This window comes from Drosophila simulans, unplaced genomic scaffold, assembly GCF_016746395.2.
Source record: "Drosophila simulans strain w501 unplaced genomic scaffold, Prin_Dsim_3.1 Segkk94_quiver_pilon, whole genome shotgun sequence".
Classification (NCBI taxonomy): domain Eukaryota; kingdom Metazoa; phylum Arthropoda; class Insecta; order Diptera; family Drosophilidae; genus Drosophila; species Drosophila simulans.
Window position 1 is genome coordinate 87592 of NW_025416889.1, and position 14078 is coordinate 101669.

Sequence of the window (14078 nt, forward strand, 5' to 3'; positions counted from 1 at the left end):
AAAAAAATGCTGAAATATTCCCACATTCTCTTAGTATTATAGAGAAAAGCCATTATAGGGAGAGGGTATAGTAGTGTAAACGACCGGAATTACGACAGAGGGTTCAAAAACTACTATAGGTAGGCAGTGGTTGCCGACCTCTCATATTGTTCAAAACTTATGTATTCATATGATTTTGGCAATAATATGAGTAAATTAAATAATAAACATATGAAAATTAATATGTATTATATGTATAAAGAAAAAAATAATCATATTATATATGAATAATGGAAAAAAAAATGAAATGTTCATATAATCTCTTAATATATAAGAGAATAGCCCGTATGTTGGGTGGCAAACGGAATTGAAAATACCCGCTTTGACGACAGCGGGTTCAAAAACTACTATAGGTAGGCAGTGGTTGCCGACCTCCCGCATTATTCGAAATATTTATTTCGGATTATGTTTATATTGGTTACATACAATAAAGTATATTATTATCCGTACAAATTTGTTTCTCAGTTCTATAGAACACGGGACTTGGCTCCGCGGATAATAGGAATATACGCTTTTTAGATAATATCGTTGAAACAAAAGTCAAGTTTCTATTATATATAGAATAACAAATCGTTTCCATATATTATCGTTAATTTTTGGAGGCAGGCAAATATTTATTTATTACCTGCCGTATAGTTGGATTATTATATCGTTACGGTATAATACAAATATGGATTCTTATGAAAGAAATATAAAATTATATATTAAATGTGGAAATATTATCATATGCGCTTGGTTTTATGTTATATATTACCAGAGAGATATATGAAAAGAGATAAATTTTAAATTTATCTTCAAAATGCAAATGATTTAACTTAATATTTATATTGGTTAAACAAAAATTGTACATGTGTGGATACAATAATTATGTATGTTGGAAATAAAATGATATTTTATAATGAAATATGTATATATAAAAAGATATAATTATAGAAACATATATATTACAATAATTATATGAAATTCTTGTTATATTGGTAAAACAAGTATAAATTAAAAATGAAATTATGGATTACGAATGCTATATAAAAATGGCCGTAATCGAATGGATATTTTACTTATAAATATATATTTAAAATTTTACCCAAAGGCGAAATATTGAATTTTATTCAATATAATAAAAATCATGGAATTATATAAAGTGAAAAATCCATATATCTATTATATTGCTTATTTCGATTCAAAAAATATGAATGGAATATGAAGGAAAAACATTATTCTGGTTGATCCTGCCAGTAGTTATATGCTTGTCTCAAAGATTAAGCCATGCATGTCTAAGTACACACGAATTAAAAGTGAAACCGCAAAAGGCTCATTATATCAGTTATGGTTCCTTAGATCGTTAACAGTTACTTGGATAACTGTGGTAATTCTAGAGCTAATACATGCAATTAAAACATGAACCTTATGGGACATGTGCTTTTATTAGGCTAAAACCAAGCGATCGCAAGATCGTTATATTGGTTGAACTCTAGATAACATGCAGATCGTATGGTCTTGTACCGACGACAGATCTTTCAAATGTCTGCCCTATCAACTTTTGATGGTAGTATCTAGGACTACCATGGTTGCAACGGGTAACGGGGAATCAGGGTTCGATTCCGGAGAGGGAGCCTGAGAAACGGCTACCACATCTAAGGAAGGCAGCAGGCGCGTAAATTACCCACTCCCAGCTCGGGGAGGTAGTGACGAAAAATAACAATACAGGACTCATATCCGAGGCCCTGTAATTGGAATGAGTACACTTTAAATCCTTTAACAAGGACCAATTGGAGGGCAAGTCTGGTGCCAGCAGCCGCGGTAATTCCAGCTCCAATAGCGTATATTAAAGTTGTTGCGGTTAAAACGTTCGTAGTTGAACTTGTGCTTCATACGGGTAGTACAACTTACAATTGTGGTTAGTACTATACCTTTATGTATGTAAGCGTATTACCGGTGGAGTTCTTATATGTGATTAAATACTTGTATTTTTTCATATGTTCCTCCTATTTAAAAACCTGCACTAGTGCTCTTAAACGAGTGTTATTGTGGGCCGGTACTATTACTTTGAACAAATTAGAGTGCTTAAAGCAGGCTTCAAATGCCTGAATATTCTGTGCATGGGATAATGAAATAAGACCTCTGTTCTGCTTTCATTGGTTTTCAGATCAAGAGGTAATGATTAATAGAAGCAGTTTGGGGGCATTAGTATTACGACGCGAGAGGTGAAATTCTTGGACCGTCGTAAGACTAACTTAAGCGAAAGCATTTGCCAAAGATGTTTTCATTAATCAAGAACGAAAGTTAGAGGTTCGAAGGCGATCAGATACCGCCCTAGTTCTAACCATAAACGATGCCAGCTAGCAATTGGGTGTAGCTACTTTTATGGCTCTCTCAGTCGCTTCCCGGGAAACCAAAGCTTTTGGGCTCCGGGGGAAGTATGGTTGCAAAGCTGAAACTTAAAGGAATTGACGGAAGGGCACCACCAGGAGTGGAGCCTGCGGCTTAATTTGACTCAACACGGGAAAACTTACCAGGTCCGAACATAAGTGTGTAAGACAGATTGATAGCTCTTTCTCGAATCTATGGGTGGTGGTGCATGGCCGTTCTTAGTTCGTGGAGTGATTTGTCTGGTTAATTCCGATAACGAACGAGACTCAAATATATTAAATAGATATCTTCAGGATTATGGTGCTGAAGCTTATGTAGCCTTCATTCATGGTGGCAGTAAAATGTTTATTGTGTTTGAATGTGTTTATGTAAGTGGAGCCGTACCTGTTGGTTTGTCCCATTATAAGGACACTAGCTTCTTAAATGGACAAATTGCGTCTAGCAATAATGAGATTGAGCAATAACAGGTCTGTGATGCCCTTAGATGTCCTGGGCTGCACGCGCGCTACAATGAAAGTATCAACGTGTATTTCCTAGACCGAGAGGTCCGGGTAAACCGCTGAACCACTTTCATGCTTGGGATTGTGAACTGAAACTGTTCACATGAACTTGGAATTCCCAGTAAGTGTGAGTCATTAACTCGCATTGATTACGTCCCTGCCCTTTGTACACACCGCCCGTCGCTACTACCGATTGAATTATTTAGTGAGGTCTCCGGACGTGATCACTGTGACGCCTTGCGTGTTACGGTTGTTTCGCAAAAGTTGACCGAACTTGATTATTTAGAGGAAGTAAAAGTCGTAACAAGGTTTCCGTAGGTGAACCTGCGGAAGGATCATTATTGTATAATATCCTTACCGTTAATAAACATTTGTTATAATACAAATAAATACAATTTACCAAAATAAAAATATTACAAAATGATTCTACGGAATCAAAAGTTAAAGTGAAAATAAAATGTAGATGGCTTTTATTTTATTTATATGTGGGGCTTGGCAACCTCATAAAAAGACTTTAACATTATTAATGTTGTTGTGCGTATTTGTGGCAGTACTTACTACAACAACGGCGTTTCCTATAAAAACAAATTCTCGAAAATGGAAATCGAAGAAACTAAACTAAATTCGAAAGTGGAAGTCGAATTAAAATTAAAATAATTTTGAATGTGGTAATCGAAATAAGTTTGTGTGTATATGGACCATAATATACACGCGTTGCGAATATGTATTGTTCATCTATGTTATGAGCATACGTTGGCTAATGCAACAACCTAAAATATACAATGTTTGTACCTGTCATCCATCAGGTTAATGTTTTATATAAATTTTGCAGTATGTGTCACCCAAAATAGCAAACCATAACCAGATTATTATGATACATAATGCTTATATGAAACTAAGACATTTCGCAACATTTATTTTAGGTATAAAAATAAATTTATTGAAGGAATTGATATATGCCAGTAAAATGGTGTATTTTTAATTTCTTTCAATAAAAACAATATTGACATTATATAAAAATGAATTATAAAACTCTAAGCGGTGGATCACTCGGCTCATGGGTCGATGAAGAACGCAGCAAACTGTGCGTCATCGTGTGAACTGCAGGACACATGAACATCGACATTTTGAACGCATATCGCAGTCCATGCTGTTATGTACTTTAATTAATTTTATAGTGCTGCTTGGACTACATATGGTTGAGGGTTGTAAGACTATGCTAATTAAGTTGTTTATAAATTTTTTATAAGCATATGGTATATTATTGGATTAAATAATGATTTTATTCATAATATTAAAAAAGAAATGAAAAACATTATCTCACATTTGAATGTGAAAAACGAAGAGAAATATTTTCTTTTTCAATCAAATAATACTGAGAAATGTCTAGCATAAAAAATTGAAATATTTTTCATCTAGAATTGTCTCTTATTAATGATTCGAAAAAAAAAACTTGGTTATGTTATTATTCTTCGTTGGTTCGTTAAATGGATAAAAAATAACTTTGCTTACAAGAACTATTGGAACTATTTATAACGAATTTAATTGATTGTTTTATCATTTATATATAAAGAATTTATGGCAAAATATAGTTATATATACAACCTCAACTCATATGGGACTACCCCCTGAATTTAAGCATATTAATTAGGGGAGGAAAAGAAACTAACAAGGATTTTCTTAGTAGCGGCGAGCGAAAAGAAAACAGTTCAGCACTAAGTCACTTTGTCTATATGGCAAATGTGAGATGCAGTGTATGGAGCGTCAATATTCTAGTATGAGAAATTAATGATTTAAGTCCTTCTTAAATGAGGCCATTTACCCATAGAGGGTGCCAGGCCCGTATAACGTTAATGATTACTAGATGATGTTTCCAAAGAGTCGTGTTGCTTGATAGTGCAGCACTAAGTGGGTGGTAAACTCCATCTAAAACTAAATATAACCATGAGACCGATAGTAAACAAGTACCGTGAGGGAAAGTTGAAAAGAACTCTGAATAGAGAGTTAAACAGTACGTGAAACTGCTTAGAGGTTAAGCCCGATGAACCTGAATATCCGTTATGGAAAATTCATCATTAAAATTGTAATATTTAAATAATATTATTAAGAATAATGTGCATTTTTTCCATATAAGGACATTGTAATCTATTAGCATATCCCAAATTTATCATAAAATATAACTTATAGTTTATTCCAATTAAATTGCTTGCATTTTAACACAGAATAAATGTTATTAATTTGATAAAGTGCTGATAGATTTATATTATTACAGAGCGTTAATTTTTCGGAATTATATAATGGCATAATTATCATTGATTTTTGTGTTTATTATATGCTCTTGTATGATTAACAATGCGAAAGATTCAGGATACCTTCGGGACCCGTCTTGAAACACGGACCAAGGAGTCTAACATATGTGCAAGTTATTGGGATGTAAACCTAATAGCGTAATTAACTTGACTAATAATGGGATTAGTTTTTTAGCTATTTATAGCTAATTAACACAATCCCGGGGCGTTCTATATAGTTATGTATAATGTATATTTATATTATTTATGCCTCTAACTGGAACGTACCTTGAGCATATATGCTGTGACCCGAAAGATGGTGAACTATACTTGATCAGGTTGAAGTCAGGGGAAACCCTGATGGAAGACCGAAACAGTTCTGACGTGCAAATCGATTGTCAGAATTGAGTATAGGGGCGAAAGACCAATCGAACCATCTAGTAGCTGGTTCCTTCCGAAGTTTCCCTCAGGATAGCTGGTGCATTTTAATATTATATAAAATAATCTTATCTGGTAAAGCGAATGATTAGAGGCCTTAGGGTCGAAACGATCTTAACCTATTCTCAAACTTTAAATGGGTAAGAACCTTAACTTTCTTGATATGAAGTTCAAGGTTATGATATAATGTGCCCAGTGGGCCACTTTTGGTAAGCAGAACTGGCGCTGTGGGATGAACCAAACGTAATGTTACGGTGCCCAAATTAACAACTCATGCAGATACCATGAAAGGCGTTGGTTGCTTAAAACAGCAGGACGGTGATCATGGAAGTCGAAATCCGCTAAGGAGTGTGTAACAACTCACCTGCCGAAGCAACTAGCCCTTAAAATGGATGGCGCTTAAGTTGTATACCTATACATTACCGCTAAAGTAGATGATTTATATTACTTGTGATATAAATTTTGAAACTTTAGTGAGTAGGAAGGTACAATGGTATGCGTAGAAGTGTTTGGCGTAAGCCTGCATGGAGCTGCCATTGGTACAGATCTTGGTGGTAGTAGCAAATAATCGAATGAGACCTTGGAGGACTGAAGTGGAGAAGGGTTTCGTGTGAACAGTGGTTGATCACGAGTTAGTCGGTCCTAAGTTCAAGGCGAAAGCCGAAAATTTTCAAGTAAAACAAAAATGCCTAACTATATAAACAAAGCGAATATAATACACTTGAATAATTTTGAACGAAAGGGAATACGGTTCCAATTCCGTAACCTGTTGAGTATCCGTTTGTTATTAAATATGGGCCTCGTGCTCATCCTGGCAACATGAACGACCATAAAGAAGCCGTCGAGAGATATCGGAAGAGTTTTCTTTTCTGTTTTATAGCCGTACTACCATGGAAGTCTTTCGCAGAGAGATATGGTAGATGGGCTAGAAGAGCATGACATATACTGTTGTGTCGATATTTTCTCCTCGGACCTTGAAAATTTATGGTGGGGACACGCAAACTTCTCAACAGGCCGTACCAATATCCGCAGCTGGTCTCCAAGGTGAAGAGTCTCTAGTCGATAGAATAATGTAGGTAAGGGAAGTCGGCAAATTAGATCCGTAACTTCGGGATAAGGATTGGCTCTGAAGATTGAGATAGTCGGGCTTGATTGGGAAACAATAACATGGTTTATGTGCTCGTTCTGGGTAAATAGAGTTTCTAGCATTTATGTTAGTTACTTGTTCCCCGGATAGTTTAGTTACGTAGCCAATTGTGGAACTTTCTTGCTAAAATTTTTAAGAATACTATTTGGGTTAAACCAATTAGTTCTTATCAATTATAACGATTATCAATTAACAATCAATTCAGAACTGGCACGGACTTGGGGAATCCGACTGTCTAATTAAAACAAAGCATTGTGATGGCCCTAGCGGGTGTTGACACAATGTGATTTCTGCCCAGTGCTCTGAATGTCAAAGTGAAGAAATTCAAGTAAGCGCGGGTCAACGGCGGGAGTAACTATGACTCTCTTAAGGATTCTAAGGGAGTATGACTGGGATTTTGGGGCATCTGGGGGTAATTGCGAGCAGAGGGGGAGTATTTTTCTGTAATTCGTAAGTCATATCATATGGTGTGCGGAAGGGGAATTTTACTCTGTAACTCACAAGTCTCTCCTTTACTCAAGTCGACTCAAAACCTCCTCGTGGTGGTCCCCGGTAATGCTAAACTTGTTTAGCAGCTAATTTGAGCGGCAAAAACTTTTCCGATGGGCTGGTTCCCCAGAGGAAATTTACTCATATTGGAACTACGAATACAAATAACGAGCCTCGGATATCTTTACACAATCTGATGACGACCCGACCCTCCGTGGATATCTTCCCGGAGGACCAATATAAACCAAACGCAGCGGCTACTCTATCTAGGGTTCCCTGCACAGTATGTGGCCGGTCCTTTAACAGCAAGAGAGGACTCGGTGTTCACATGCGATCTCGGCACCCAGACGAACTTGATGAAGAACGTCGACGTGTCGATATAAAGGCAAGGTGGAGTGAGGAAGAGAAGTGGATGATGGCGAGAAAGGAGGTTGAGCTCACAGCAAATGGACATAAACACATGAACAAGCAACTAGCGGTGTATTTTGCAAACCGCAGCGTCGAAGCCATCAAAAAGCTAAGACAGAGGGGCGATTATAAGGAGAAAATAGAGCAGATAAGAGGGCAATCTGCTCTCGTCCCGGAAGTTGCAAATCTAACCATAAGGCGCCGCCCTAGTAGAAGTGAGCAAAACCACCAAGTAACAACATCAGAAACAACTCCAATCACTCCCTTCGAACAGTCGAACAGGGAAATTTTGCGGACACTGCGTGGGTATAGCCCCGTAGAATGCCATTCCAAATGGAGAGCCCAAGAGCTACAAACGATCATTGACAGGGCAGAGCTCGAGGGAAAGGAAACCACTCTCCAATGCTTATCGCTATATCTCCTGGGAATTTTTCCGGCACAGGGTGTACGACACACGCTGACGAGACCTCCTCGGAGACCTCGGAATAGGAGAGAAAGCAGAAGGCAGCAGTATGCTGTCGTCCAGCGTAACTGGGATAAGCATAAAGGAAGATGCATCAAGTCCTTGCTAAATGGAACTGATGAGTCGGTAATGCCAAGCCAAGAAGTAATGGTTCCCTACTGGAGAGAAGTAATGACTCAGCCTAGCCCAAGCTCTTGCAGTGGAGAAGTGATACAAATGGATCACTCGCTTGAGAGGGTTTGGTCTGCTATTACGGAGCATGACCTTCGGGCGTCAAGAATCTCATTATCTTCATCTCCGGGGCCTGACGGGATAACTCCAAAATCTGCCAGGGAGGTGCCGTCAGGTATTATGTTGCGAATAATGAACCTAATTCTATGGTGCGGTAATCTACCACACTCTATCCGACTGGCCAGAACCGTCTTCATCCCGAAAACGGTGACGGCGAAGCGACCGCAAGACTTTCGTCCAATATCGGTGCCTTCAGTCCTGGTAAGACAGCTAAATGCCATATTGGCAACCCGGTTGAACTCATCAATCAATTGGGACCCGCGCCAGCGGGGCTTCTTACCTACCGACGGATGTGCCGATAATGCGACGATAGTTGACTTAGTCTTGAGGCATAGCCATAAGCACTTTAGATCTTGCTACATAGCAAATTTAGATGTAAGCAAGGCATTCGATTCTTTATCGCATGCATCTATATATGACACCTTACGTGCTTATGGTGCGCCAAAGGGCTTCGTTGACTACGTACAGAATACGTACGAGGGTGGCGGTACCAGTCTTAATGGGGACGGTTGGAGTTCAGAGGAATTCGTCCCTGCTAGAGGAGTGAAGCAGGGTGACCCTTTGTCTCCTATTCTATTTAACTTGGTAATGGACAGGTTACTTAGAAACCTACCCAGCGAAATTGGTGCCAAATTCGGAAATGCCATTACTAACGCGGCCGCGTTTGCAGATGATTTGGTACTATTTGCTGAAACTCGAATGGGACTTCAAGTATTGTTGGACAGAACGTTGGATTTTCTATCTCTCGTCGGCCTTAAACTTAATGCCGACAAATGTTTTACCGTTGGCATTAAGGGCCAGCCGAAACAGAAGTGTACCGTGCTAGAGGCACAGAGCTTCTACGTAGGCTCGAGGGAGATTCCATCATTGAAGCGAACGGACGAGTGGAAGTACTTAGGCATCAACTTCACTGCAACTGGGAGGGTTCGATGCAATCCGGCCGAGGACATTGGTCCAAAGCTACAAAGATTGACAAAGGCCCCCCTCAAACCACAACAGAGGATGTTCGCCCTTAGGACTGTCCTTATCCCACAGCTCTATCACAAGTTAGCCCTTGGGAGTGTGGCGATAGGCGTCCTACGAAAAACTGACAAATTAATAAGATACTATGTGCGAAGATGGCTAAATCTTCCGCTGGATATGCCGATAGCATTCATTCATGCACCCCCAAAAAGTGGAGGTCTCGGAATTCCATCACTAAGATGGGTAGCTCCAATGTTAAGGCTACCTCACGCACAACGAGGTAGCCAGCTCTTTCCTCGAAGCCGAAAAACAACGGGCCCGAGATAGATTATTAGCTGAACAAAATGAATTGTTATCGCGTCCGGCAATAGAAAAATATTGGGCGAACAAATTGTACCTCTCAGTTGATGGCAGCGGACTCCGTGAAGCGGGCCATTGGGGACCGCAACACGGGTGGGTTAATCAACCCACGCGTTTACTAACAGGAAAGGAATATATAGACGGTATTCGTCTGCGGATAAATGCCCTACCCACGAAGTCTCGTACTACAAGGGGAAGGCACGAATTGGAACGACAGTGTCGTGCAGGATGTGACGCTCCCGAAACAACAAACCACATAATGCAAAAATGTTACCGATCGCATGGGAGGCGCGTAGCTAGACACAACTGCGTAGTAAATCGAATCAAGCGGGGACTTGAGGAGAGAGGCTGCGTGGTCATTGTTGAACCAAGTCTGCAGTGCGAATCCGGCCTTAATAAACCGGACCTGGTGGCACTACGACAAGATCACATTGATGTGATCGACATACAAATTGTGACAGACGGACACTCTATGGATGATGCACACCAGCGCAAAATCAATAGATACGACAGACCGGACATACGAACTGAATTGCGTCGCAGATTCGAAGCCGCAGGTGACATTGAATTCCATTCTGCCACCCTGAACTGGAGGGGGATCTGGAGTGGTCAATCCGTTAAAAGATTGATAGCAAAGGGTCTCCTCAGCAAATATGATAGTCATATCATTAGCGTCCAGGTTATGAGAGGCAGTCTCGGTTGTTTTAAACAGTTCATGTACCTGAGCGGGTTTTCCCGAGATTGGACTTAGCTAAAACGTTTGGTTCAAAACATTTGCTTGCTGTCTTGGCATAACATCAATAAAGGCATAAACATCGCAAAATAATGGTTATATATAAATGGCTATGAGGATGGTTTTAGTACGTAGGCGTTGCGGAACTTCGGTTCAGATAGAGCAATGAATCGTGCATGCTAGGAAAACTGACCACACGCAGTGTTGCCAGCCCTAGTATCTTTCGATAGATTTCCATACCTCCGCGATCAAAAAAAAAAAAAAAAAATAGCCAAATGCCTCGTCATCTAATTAGTGACGCGCATGAATGGATTAACGAGATTCCTACTGTCCCTATCTACTATCTAGCGAAACCACAGCCAAGGGAACGGGCTTGGAATAATTAGCGGGGAAAGAAGACCCTTTTGAGCTTGACTCTAATCTGGCAGTGTAAGGAGACATAAGAGGTGTAGAATAAGTGGGAGATATTAGACCTCGGTTTGGTATCGTCAATGAAATACCACTACTCTTATTGTTTCCTTACTTACTTGATTAAATGGAACGTGTATCATTTCCTAGCCATTATACGGATATATTTATTATATCTTATGGTATTGGGTTTTGATGCAAGCTTCTTGATCAAAGTATCACGAGTTTGTTATATAATCGCAAACAAATTCTTTAATAAAACGATGCATTTATGTATTTTTGATTTGAAAATTTGGTATAACTCCAATTACTCAGGTATGATCCAATTCAAGGACATTGCCAGGTAGGGAGTTTGACTGGGGCGGTACATCTCTCAAATAATAACGGAGGTGTCCCAAGGCCAGCTCAGTGCGGACAGAAACCACACATAGAGCAAAAGGGCAAATGCTGACTTGATCTCGGTGTTCAGTACACACAGGGACAGCAAAAGCTCGGCCTATCGATCCTTTTGGTTTAAAGAGTTTTTAACAAGAGGTGTCAGAAAAGTTACCATAGGGATAACTGGCTTGTGGCGGCCAAGCGTTCATAGCGACGTCGCTTTTTGATCCTTCGATGTCGGCTCTTCCTATCATTGTGAAGCAAAATTCACCAAGCGTTGGATTGTTCACCCATGCAAGGGAACGTGAGCTGGGTTTAGACCGTCGTGAGACAGGTTAGTTTTACCCTACTAATGACAAAACGTTGTTGCGACAGCATTCCTGCGTAGTACGAGAGGAACCGCAGGTACGGACCAATGGCACAATACTTGTTCGAGCGAACAGTGGTATGACGCTACGTCCGTTGGATTATGCCTGAACGCCTCTAAGGTCGTATCCGTGCTGGACTGCAATGATAAATAAGGGGCAATTTGCATTGTATGGCTTCTAAACCATTTAAAGTTTATAATTTATTTTATAAACGACAATGGATGTGATGCCAATGTAATTTGTAACATAGTAAATTAGGAGGATCTTCGATCACCTGATGCCGCGCTAGTTACATATAAAAGCATTATTTAATACAATGACAAAGCCTAGAATCAATTGTAAACGACTTTTGTAACAGGCAAGGTGTTGTAAGTGGTTGAGCAGCTGCCATACTGCGATCCACTGAAGCTTATCCTTTGCTTGATGATTCGATAAATAAATGATTTTTTCCTGTAGCCAAACACCTCGTCATCAATTTAGTGACGCATATGATATTGTCCCTATCATATAATTTTTGATATAAAGACTTTAAAGAATTGTATCAAGTTGCCAAACACCTCGTCATCAATTTAGTGACGCATATGATATTGTCCCTATCATATAATTAATATAAAGACTTTAATGAATTGTGTCAAGTTGCCAAACACCTCGTCATCAATTTAGTGACGCATATGATATTGTCCCTATCATATAATTAATATAAAGAATTTTAATGAATTGTGTCAAGTTGCCAAACACCTCGTCATCAATTTAGTGACGCATATGATATTGTCCCTATCATATAATTTTTGATATAAAGACTTTAAAGAATTGTATCAAGTTGCCAAACACCTCGTCATCAATTTAGTGACGCATATGATATTGTCCATATCATATAATTAATATAAAGACTTTAATGAATTGTGTCAAGTTGCCAAACACCTCGTCATCAATTTAGTGACGCATATGATATTGTCCATATCATATAATTAATATAAAGACTTTAATGAATTGTGTCAAGTTGCCAAACACCTCGTCATCAATTTAGTGACGCATATGATATTGTCCCTATCATATAATTAATATAAAGACTTTAATGAATTGTGTCAAGTTGCCAAACACCTCGTCATCAATTTAGTGACGCATATGATATTGTCCATATCATATAATTAATATAAAGACTTTAATGAATTGTGTCAAGTTGCCAAACACCTCGTCATCAATTTAGTGACGCATATGATATTGTCCCTATCATATAATTTTTGATATAAAGACTTTAAAGAATTGTATCAAGTTGCCAAACACCTCGTCATCAATTTAGTGACGCATATGATATTGTCCATATCATATAATTAATATAAAGACTTTAATGAATTGTGTCAAGTTGCCAAACACCTCGTCATCAATTTAGTGACGCATATGATATTGTCCCTATCAAATAATTAATATAAAGACTTTAATGAATTGTGTCAAGTTGCCAAACACCTCGTCATCAATTTAGTGACGCATATGATATTGTCCCTATCATATAATTAATATAAAGACTTTAATGAATTGTGTCAAGTTGCCAAACACCTCGTCATCAATTTAGTGACGCATATGATATTGTCCCTATCATATAATTAATATAAAAACTTTTAATGAATTGTGTCAAGTTGCCAAACACCTCGTCATCAATTTAGTGACGCATATGATATTGTCCCTATCATATAATTTTTGATATAAAGACTTTAAAGAATTGTATCAAGTTGCCAAACACCTCGTCATCAATTTAGTGACGCATATGATATTGTCCATATCATATAATTAATATAAAGACTTTAATGAATTGTGTCAAGTTGCCAAACACCTCGTCATCAATTTAGTGACGCATATGATATTGTCCCTATCATATAATTAATATAAAGACTTTAATGAATTGTGTCAAGTTGCCAAACACCTCGTCATCAATTTAGTGACGCATATGATATTGTCCATATCATATAATTAATATAAAGACTTTAATGAATTGTGTCAAGTTGCCAAACACCTCGTCATCAATTTAGTGACGCATATGATATTGCCCCTATCATATAATTTTTGATATAAAGACTTTAAAGAATTGTATCAAGTTGCCAAACACCTCGTCATCAACTACTATATTATGGTTGCGCCGACCTCTCATATTGTATTCTCTTATGTGTTCATAGGATTTTGGCAATTATATACGAGTAAATTAAATAATATACTTATGAAAATGATTAATTATTATATGTATAAGGGAAAAAATGCTGAAATATTCCCATATTATCTTAGTATTATAGAGGAAAGACCGTTGCCGACCTCTCATATTGTTCAAAACTTATGTATTCATATGATTTTGGCAATTAAATGAGTAAATTAAATAATATACATATGAAAATGATTAATTATTATATGTATAAGGGAAAAAATGCTGAAATATTCCCACATTCTCT

The 14078-nt window shown here is 38.2% G+C and overlaps 2 non-coding genes and 1 pseudogene across 2 annotated transcripts; all 3 read left to right on the top strand.

The window, feature by feature from the left end:
* The first annotated feature begins 1255 nt into the window (after positions 1–1255).
* LOC120285726 lies at positions 1256–3250 on the top strand. The gene has a single exon (XR_005544946.1). It is a non-coding gene; the product is annotated as a small subunit ribosomal RNA (ribosomal RNA).
* Positions 3251–3939: 689 nt separating this feature from the next.
* LOC120285711 lies at positions 3940–4118 on the top strand. Its single transcript, XR_005544931.1, has one exon. It is a non-coding gene; the product is annotated as a 5.8S ribosomal RNA (ribosomal RNA).
* Positions 4119–4510: 392 nt separating this feature from the next.
* On the top strand, positions 4511–12075 carry LOC120285743 (annotated as a pseudogene).
* Positions 12076–14078: the final 2003 nt, after the last annotated feature.